Consider the following 9,816-nt stretch of genomic DNA (forward strand, 5'->3'; position numbering starts at 1 on the left):
AAGTAATCTCTACCTGGACAATCTCCAAAGGAATTCAAATTCATCGTGACAGAGAACCCAGAAATACATGACCACTTTTTGCTGAGACATTCTTGTTTCTGTATAAACACAATTGCCCCTCACAACACTCAAATTTGGAAAATTACCACAGGGTAAATATTGCTTCATTTTCTGTCGGGTCATTTTGATTATATTTTAAAACTTAAAATCTTAAAGCTTTAAATAACATTGCCACCTGCACATCTTTCACTAGGACTGTACATAAGTAGTGTAAAGTTGCATAACACATATAAAGTGTATTAAGTCAATAAATGTTTTAAAACCTTATGTATACTACAGAGGCCTGACTGCTCAGAAGTAAAGGGGTCTTTCAGTCATCAATCTCTTTATAGCACAGGTATTCTACCCAGAGGGCAGAGGTTTTTCCTCACACTAGTAGGAACTGACAGCTCAAAATTCTGTTAACAGAGGTGTTTTTCTGCTGACCCTTGGTTATTTTCCAGCTGAGGTCAATTATAAGAAAATAAACAAGCAAACAAAACAAGTAGCAAAGGTGCTTCCTCAATAGAGAAGTTAACATTCTGACTGGTTATTGTGTTACTTTCTCCTGGGTTGGGTTGTTACCAAATATTGTGACTCTGGTTACACGGTCAAGGCCATGGTCATTTCTGGTTCTAGGGCAGTTGACCCATCTCCTCTCACAATGCTCTTTGATGCTGGTCTTCTCCAAGATCAGTCCTCAGATTAACAACAGTGCTGGCAAGGGTCTTCTTCAGACCACCATCATTGGTAGATGGCTTGGGTAAGTCACTGGACGACACATGTAAATAAAGGGGGTGTCAGGAATAATGAGGAATGATCATGAGGCACCATAGTTATTAAAAACAATTCAATGCAATTATCAAAGCTACCTTGTGAATTTATTGAAATGTCATTAATTTACATATGTTCCAATAAAAAGGAAGTCCTGATCCATGCTACGTTTTCAATGAATCTCAAAAACATGGTGCTCAGTGAAAAAAGCCAGACACAAACGGTAACATGTTGCATGATTCCAGTTGTATGAAATGTCCAGAACAGGTAAATCCACAGAGACAGACAGCAGATTAGTTGTTGCCAAAGACTGGGGGGAGCAGGGAATGGTGAGTAACTGCTAATAGGTACAGGGTTTCAGGTTGGAGTGATAAAAGTGTTCTGGAATTAGACAGGCAGGGGTGATAACTATACAACACTGTGAAGGTACTGAAATGTCACTGAATTGTACACTTTAAGATGGTTAATTTTATGTTATGTGACTTTCACTTCAATAAAAACACTTAAAATATATTTTAGCAATTGCATAACTTCTTAGGATAAATTTGAAAATGCTCTTATTTTTATGCACGAGCTAACACAAGCAGTCTCAGCACAATGACTTTTATACCTTCGGAAAGATCATGTTCCAAGGCTTAAAATCCCCTTGTTTATTAATAGCTTTAGTGACACACGGAATGGACAGATCGGCAGGCCCAAGGTAGCTGGAAACAAGCAGCCGGGCAGGACAGGATCACAGTGTACAGCCTGGCTAGTATGTCCACATCAAGGCTTATCAAGTGATGACCATACAGGCACCACCACTTAGGGAGGGGCAGAGCCGCTGTCACTGACCCACATGTTCCCCTATCAGAGACCTCCGTGCCAACTGTTTAACAGCTTCTTCCTGTCTCTTGGGTTTTCTCATACATGTGGGGACTGGCAGAGCACTTCTCACTGGATGGATGGACTGTTTCCAAAGATGGTCACTGCAATGGCCCCTATCCTGCACCTCCTTCTGCAATATGCCTGGGCCGCTCCTTCCCCCAACAAGAAGCAGAGTCCATTTCCCCTTCTCTTGACCAGGGCTGCCCTTGAAACTTGCTTTGACAAATAGATTGTGGCAGAAGTGACACTGGGTGACTTCCAGGCCTCAGGCAGAGAGGTTTTGCAGTTTCTGTATTTACCGTCTTGGAATCCAGTACCATGGAAAGAAGTACGGGTTGCTTTGCTTGAGAGGCCCTGTGGAGAGAAAGGCCTCAGAGGATGAGATGCATGGAAGAGAATAACACAGCCCAGCTAACAGCCAGCACCCACTGCCAGACATGGGAGTGAGGCCATCTTGGATGTTCCAGCCTCCTCAGCTATGCTCCCAGCTGAACGAAGTCACCTGAGGGACCCTAACCACATGAGGGACCCCAACCAATACTATGTGGTGCAAAGAACCACCTCCTACCAGGGCTCAGACAACACATAAACTCATAAAAAAAAATCACTGTGGGTTTAGGGTGGCTTGTTACGTAGCACTAGATAGCAGATACACTTGAGGTCCAGACCAACTCGTAGAATGTATGTAAACTCCTGAGAGTTGCCTGAAACTACCTGAAAACCTTGCCTCAACCTCTAGAGGACTAAAGCTCAACGCTTCTAGGATAAACCTGGGCCAGAAGCCGATGACTTCCTGGAGTAGGCTGCTGGCTCAAGACCAGTGGAACAAGACAAAAATTTTTAGGGAACCAGTGAAATTGATGAGAGAGAGCCAGCTGTCATGATCTGCCCTGGAAGATTTTTGGCACTGTCTTTAGTATTCCATTTTCTCATAGTCACACAATGATACCTTTTCTTCTCGCTCTTTCTCCATTTCCCCATTTAACAGGTTCTACGTGTGCAGACTGTACTACACAGCCCCCTGACATCGGGATTACATTAGAGTTCCTAGATGCAACCATGTGAAAGGAAAGTATTGCAATGTGGAAAATGCTCAAGAAAATCGGAAGACAATGACTACAGATCAAGATTCGGATCCACTGATCATAAATGGATTCGAAAACCCACATCTGTCTTTTGATAGAGTTCTTTGGGGTGACAGTCTATTAACCTTGACTTTTACTCATTCATATTTGCCCCTGGACCCCACCCCCTCAAGTTCATGTCCTTCTCACATGAAAATACATTAATTCCATCTCAACACCCCAAAAGTCTTAACCAGTTCCAGCACTGACTCAAAAGTCTAGAGTCCAAAGTCTCATCTGAATATCATCTAAATCAGATATAGGTCATATTCGAGGTCCAATTCATCCTGAGGCAAATTCGTCTCCAGCTGTGAAGCTATAAATCAAACAAGTTCTGTGCTTCCGAAATACAATGGTAGGACCGTCAGAGGGTAAACACTCCTGTTCCAAAAGGGAGAAATCAGAAAGAAAAAGTGAATGGGTCCCAAGCACGTGCAAAACTCAACAGGACAGATAATGTCAAATATGCAGGCTTGAGAATTATCTTCTAGAACCCGATGCTCTGCCCACCAGGCCCACTGGGGCAGGAGTCCTGCCTGCTAGACACACCTGTCCCTGGGGCTTTGCTTGGTGCAGCCCACACGCCAGCTCTCACAGATTGACTGGAGTTCAAGCCTATAGCTCACACGCCAGTGGCCCAGCCAGTCCAGAACTCTTGGGGTGGCCCCAATCCCACAGATGCACTGGGTATTATCCTAGCCTGGCACTCTGCCTGGGTCTCACATCTGCAGTGCCAGGTGTCTCCATCTTTCCAAATCCAGGTAGCGGGAGCCATGGCCCCAGAGCTCTGCTGGGCACCACACCACCCACTCCTGGTCAGGGCTTTGGGAGACACTGTCCCCACAGCTTTGGGTGAGGATCGGCTGACCTGATGAAATCCAGACAATGCCCCGTCCCTTTTAAATGGAGGAGGCAGCGCTGATGCTCTCTGAATAGCCCTTGGGGTCCTTCTCTTGTCTTTTTTTTAATTGAAGTCTAGTCAGTTTACAATGTTGTGTCAATTTCTGGTGTACAGCATAATGTTTCAGTCATACATATACATACACATATTTCTTTCCATATTCTTTTTCATTATAGGTTACTACAAGATACTGAATATATTTCCTTGTGCTATACAGTAGAAACTTGTTGTTTATCCATTTTAAATATAGCAGTTAGTATCTGCAAGTCTTGAATTCCCAATTTATTCCTTCCCACCCCTTTTCCCACTGGTAACCATAAGTTTGTTTACTATGTCTGCGAGTCTGTTTCTGTTTTGTAGATAAGTTCATTAGTGTCTTTTTTCTTTCTTAAAATTTTGTTTATTTAAAAAATTTTTTTCTTCCCTTGTCTTGGAGAACAGTTCTATGTCCCATCCTGTAAACTTTAAGAAATCCCAGAGCCTTCCTTCATTCCTTCCTATCTCCTCCCCCTGCAGTTCCAACTGGCAGTTTTCTTGCTGTGATGGCTGAAGTCCACGGCTCTCGGCCACACGAGTCTCCTTATCAAAGGCTCGCTGGGCCACACCCTTAGTGTTCCCGTCCGAACACGCTGCCTCATTTTTTTGTAATCTGCACAGGCTGGGAAGTTTCCAAAAGTTTAACTTCTGCTTCCCTTTTAACTATTAACCATTCCATCTTTAAGGCATGTCTCTGTTCTCGGATTTTACTGTAAGCATTGATGTGAAGCCAAGCGCACCTTCAATGCTAAACTTAGGTTTCTCCTCAACCAGAAATCCCATTTCATTGCTCACAAACTCTACCTTCCACAAAACACTAGAACATGAACACCATTCAGCCAAGTTCTTTGCTATTTTATGACGAGGATGACCTCTTCTCCAATTTCTAATAACCTGGTTCTCTGTAACCTCCATGCGGCTACCAGCAGTCTGCGGCCCCTCAGGCATTCTTGGAGAAGACTGAGGCTTTCCTCCGTAACTTCTGGGTCCTCATCAGAGTCGCCTCCAAACTCTTCCAGCCTCTATTCACTCCTGGGTTCCAAAGCGGCTTTCATGTGTTTAGGTACTTGTTACACCATCATCCCCACTATTTGATACCAGTTTCCTGTCTTCGTCTGTTTGGGCTGCTGTAACAAAACAGCACAGACTGGAGTAGCTTAAAGACGACAGACAGGTATTTCTCACAGTGCTGGAGGCTGGAAGTCAGAGATAGGGCACCAGCAGGGGCAGCTGAGGGCCCCCTTCTGGGTCCCAGACTTCTCACCTGGCAGAAGGGGAAGGAGTTTCTGTCAGGCCTCTTTTGTTTTTTAATTATTTTAATGGAGGGACTGGGGATTGAACCAAGGACCTCGTGCAGGCTAAGCACATGCTCTATCACTGAGCTCTACCCTCCCAGGCCTCTTTTATAAGGGCACGATGTCATTCATGACGATTCCACTCTTCTGAGTTAATAACTGTCCAAAGGCCTCACCTCCTAATACCAGCACACTAGCCATTACGGTTTCAATATATGAATTGCAGAGGGGACTACAAACGTTCAGACCAGAGCAAAATCATAATACATTTACAACTAACCTCAGGTGCAGCTATAACAAGTCAAAGACAGCTGGCTTAACCCTCGGCATCGTGGTACCAAGGGTGTGCTGTGCCCCTTCCCAGGAGCTGCTGGGCTTCAGAGCAAAGCAGTTATTTGCATCAGTCAGAGTTGGTCCTCTTGACTCCCAAACTGTAACTGGATAAAATGAATTTGTAATCACAACCTCACCAGAAATGTCACTTATCAAGGTAAAGCCTGACTTATCAGATTCAGACACCCAGCCTTACAGAAGAAGGTGTGAATGGACCTCGCAGAAAATGGCCCAGGGCAAGTGCCACCCTTACAGAGAAGCAAGCAGGCCACTCTCCCAGAGAAAGAGGGACACCCTGCAGTTGGACCCAGTGGAGACAAGCTTTCTGTTCTTGGTTCCCTGAATCAAAGACGGTAAAAACATTTCTAGAACAATGGAAACAAAGCAGCATATCTCTTGTTGCACCATGTCTAAAAGGCAGGACAGACAAAAGGAACACACACCAGAACAGATAAAATGAATACACACAATAAAAACACCAAGCCCTGACCTATAGGAAATACTATTGTTAAAAGGGATTCTCCCCAGGCTTCTGTTCTGAATTTCTTCCCAAATAGTGGTAGACAGTTTAAGGTAATCATATTGTATACACACATCTTGTTGATAATTTTAATTGCATATATATTGTGTAAGGTTTGGTCTGATGTCCACTGCCTGGGATAGTGAAAATTAAAAAACCAATTAGCTGGACCACAAATTGAATTCATGATCTTAATACAAAAAAAAAGACAATGAAGACAACACTAATGTACTAACGCCACTGAACTGTACACTCAGGAATGGTTATGATGGTAAATTTTCTTATATGCATTTTACCACAATTTTAAAACCAATTTTTCAAAAACAAAAAATAAGATAATGAGGTTCAGGTAGGAGTAAGGAGGCAGCAAAAAACCCGAACCCCCCACTTCTAAAAGCACAAGAACATAAGAAGAACGAATGAACCCCCCGCCCCCCCCCCCACCTGCAATTTACGTTTCGTGGAACCAGGAAGCACAGACAACTGGTAAGCAGAATCTGTAGGATCAGAAGCCACTAGGGTGTGGCAGGGCAGCAGGGCGGTAGGAAGAGTCCCAGCAGTCCCCAGGACGCACAGACTAGGACCCACCCCCTCAGGACACGGCCCGATCCCGCGCGGGGACCTCTGTGAGCAGATCTGCGAAGGATGGGGTTCGAGGCCGGGGCTGGTGGATGGATAGAGTAGGAGGCGGAGAAAGCGGAAGCGGCCCAGGGCGGCCGCGCAGCTAGATCTGGCGGGGCGAGCGGCACGGCGGCGCCAGAAGAGGGCGCTCGAGAGCCGGCGCGCAGGCCGAGCGGCGGTGACTTCCCGCCCCACGAAGGGTCCCCGCACTGAGAACTGGCAATTAGGAGACCCGAAGTCGTTCCAACACAGCGAAACATTTTGCGCACCAGGATGGAGTTAGAGGCTTGCACACACTCCATCCCTGCCAGAAATCCTTTTATATGCTCAGTTTGCCTCCAGTTTGGTCGCGGGGAGTCCCCTGGAGCTGGCTCCCGTGCCCTTTTGCCTTTCCCTTCTGAGCGGACCTCCCCCGCTCCGCGCCCCACTGCTGCACGTGGTGCAGTGTGGGTCCCCTCCCACGTGGTTCCTGCGGACCAGATGGCTCACCCGGGCCTCCGGTGGGCAGGGGCTGCTCCCACCAGGCCCTGGCCCAGCACAGCTTCAAGCTCAAAGCCACACGTGTGGTGTTCCCGTTTGGAGTGGTAACAACGCGAACACCGATACCTGAGAATATCATAGACCCACACGTTCCCCTACCAGAAACCTCGGTGCCAACTGTTTAACGACCTCTTCCTGTTCCTCTGGATTTCTCTTAGGCAACAGGACTTCTCTCCCGATGGGGCACGTTGTTTCCAAAGATGACTTTTACCATTTTAATTTTGTCCTGCGGAAATATACGTTCACCCTGGGCGTGATGTCGTTGACAGTGAAAAGGAGAATACATATTTTAAAATCGTCTTAATTGTATTTGTGGTAAAATACACACAACACACTTAAAATCTGTGTTACTGGTGAAGATCATACAAAAAATGTCATACCCAGGCTGAAAATCACCTTAAACTTTGTGGGCGGCTTTTGCAGTTATGGCTTCAATGTCTTAATGAACTCTAGATTTTCTAATTCTTCACGGGCCCCTTTTGTTCTTTGTGTTTCTCTAGGAGTTTAAAAGTCTAGGAGTCTTTCTAGGAGTCTAGGAGAGTTTCTCTAGGAGTCTACATCCACCTCATCCAATTTTTCACATTGACTGGGATAAAGCTGTCAGAATGTTCTCTTTAAATAACGTCTGTGGGTTGAGGTGATGATTCATTTCATTACTCACATTGGCCATTTGTTTTTAATGGAGGGACTGGGGATTGAACACAGGACTTCATGCAGGCTAAGCACATGCTCTACCACTGAGCTCCACCCCTGCCGACCAATATGGGCCATTAATGCTTGAACTCCTGATGCTCACACATTCCCTCCACCAGCCAAACTCACACTACCTTGACTGCTCAGCTGAGGACAACTCCATCCTTCTGGCCTTGACTCCTCCCTTTGTCCAACTGCCTCCACCAAAGCTATCAGGAAACTCTGTTAGCTCTACCTACTAAAGCTATCCAGACTCTGACACCCACACTTGTCACCAGCCTGCTGGCCCCTCCCTGGTGGGAACCTTCATGCTGTCCCACCTGGATCACCGCAGGGCCTGTCACATGGTGCCCCTGCTTCCTGCCTGGCCCCTACCACTCTCAGAACAGCAATCACAGGAAGTTTGTTAGCATCTAAGTCACTCATATTGTGTCACTTTTCACTCAGAATCATCTAATGCTCCCCATTTAATTCATAGTGAAAGCTGACACACTGCATGGCCTCTGGGACCCACATGTTCCAGCTCTCATCCCCTGTCTGAACTTCCTTTGTCCTAGTCTCCGCTCGCCCACTCTGCTTCAGCCACCCTGGTATCCTTGGTGTTCTTCTCACTTGCCAGGGACGCTCCTGCCCCAGGGCCTTTGCACTTACTCACTGCTCCCTCTCCTGGGATGACTTCTTCAGATCTCTGCATGGCTTCTTCCCTCCTTGGAGTCTTTGCTCTCATGTCCCTTTCTCAGAGAGGCCCACCATGATGCCCTATGAAGATTGACATCTATTCCCCCCCCGACCTCCACATCCTGTTTCCTTTTTCCCGTTCTCCATCCTACTTAGCACAGCTTATTTATTATGTCTAGTGTTCATGTTGTATTCCACTCACCCCCAACTAGGATGACAGCTGCCAGAGTGCAGGGATCTCTATCCACTCACTTACTGGGAGCCTAGAACAGCACCTGGCCACAATGGGTGCTTGCTGAGTAGCCGTGGGATGAAAGGCTTTGCTAGAACTCTTCAAAAGGATGACCTCATTCAACCCTTGCAGCAAGGAAATGTTACCAGTGTCTTCCCAAAGAGGAAATGTCACACACTCCAGAGATGGTGACTGACTTGCTCAAGGTCACGAAGGGCAGCCAGGGTAGGACTTTGGGTGGCCCGCAGCTGATAGGGTGAGATCATGGGACTGAGGTGAATACCTGCAGACTAACCCAAGGAGGAAACACCAGCCAGTTTGGGGAATCAGTCTCTGGAGGAGTGAGGAAAGTCAAGGTGACAGTCAGCTCCCAGGGCTCCAAATAGCGCGCACCACCCCCCAAGTCTCTTCGGAGTAGTCGGATTAGAAACAAGTCCAGCATCTCATCTTCCAGCCTTGCCAGGGGGCCCCAGCTGGTGGCGAAGGTGGGAGACTCAGGGCAGAGTGGAGGGCCTGGCTGGGGGCCCTCCTGGCCTTTGCTCAAGGGTCCCGTTTTCTCAAAGCACACTTGCCTCCTGCTTGGCCTTTTCTCCCGGCCCCTCCCATCTCTCCTGCCTCTCCTCACAGATTTTTGGCCCCACCCCTCGTTCTTCATCTCCCTCTCCAGTGCCCCTCCTCTTTTCTCCACCCTTTGCTGGAGTTCGGAATCCCAAGTGAGCTTCCGCTGGGCCTTGGTGAGCACACGTGTGTGCCCAGGTGCTGGTTGACTTTCCAGGGCAGTAATCTGCTTTTGGCTAAAATGGGACTTGATCTTCTGTTAGCCCTAATCATCAATTAGCACCCCACTCTGCAGAGACGGCGCCAGTCCAGGACTCACTGCCACTGCTGCCTCCTCCCCCTCCCCCAGGGTTTGGGGGCAGACCCCCGGCTGAGCTCAATCATTAGTGTGATGCTGGCCAAGGGCAGGCCCAGTGAGCAGTGGGCTGGGCCACTCCAGGGCTCAAGCCAGAGGCTCCCCCCAGATGTCCAGCTGAGACTGTGCTTCACGTTCACAAAGGGCTTCCAAACAGCAAGGGGACCCTGGACTTGAGCAGCAGCCCGGTTGGGAATGGGGTGGGCGGGAGCAGGCAGGATTGGTCGTCTCTCTTTAGGCAGAAGATGAA

General features: G+C 47.5%; 1 long non-coding RNA gene across 1 annotated transcript; it reads right to left on the bottom strand.

Moving 5' to 3' along the window:
• Window positions 1–961: 961 nt before the first annotated feature.
• LOC140691984 (uncharacterized) lies at window positions 962–6,567 on the bottom strand. The gene is made up of 3 exons (XR_012067587.1): window positions 6,478–6,567; window positions 5,317–5,473; window positions 962–2,034 (listed from the first exon to the last, which is right to left on the bottom strand). It is a non-coding gene; the product is annotated as an uncharacterized lncRNA (long non-coding RNA).
• Window positions 6,568–9,816: the final 3,249 nt, after the last annotated feature.

This window comes from Vicugna pacos, chromosome X (genome assembly GCF_048564905.1).
Source record: "Vicugna pacos chromosome X, VicPac4, whole genome shotgun sequence".
Lineage (NCBI taxonomy): Eukaryota > Metazoa > Chordata > Mammalia > Artiodactyla > Camelidae > Vicugna > Vicugna pacos.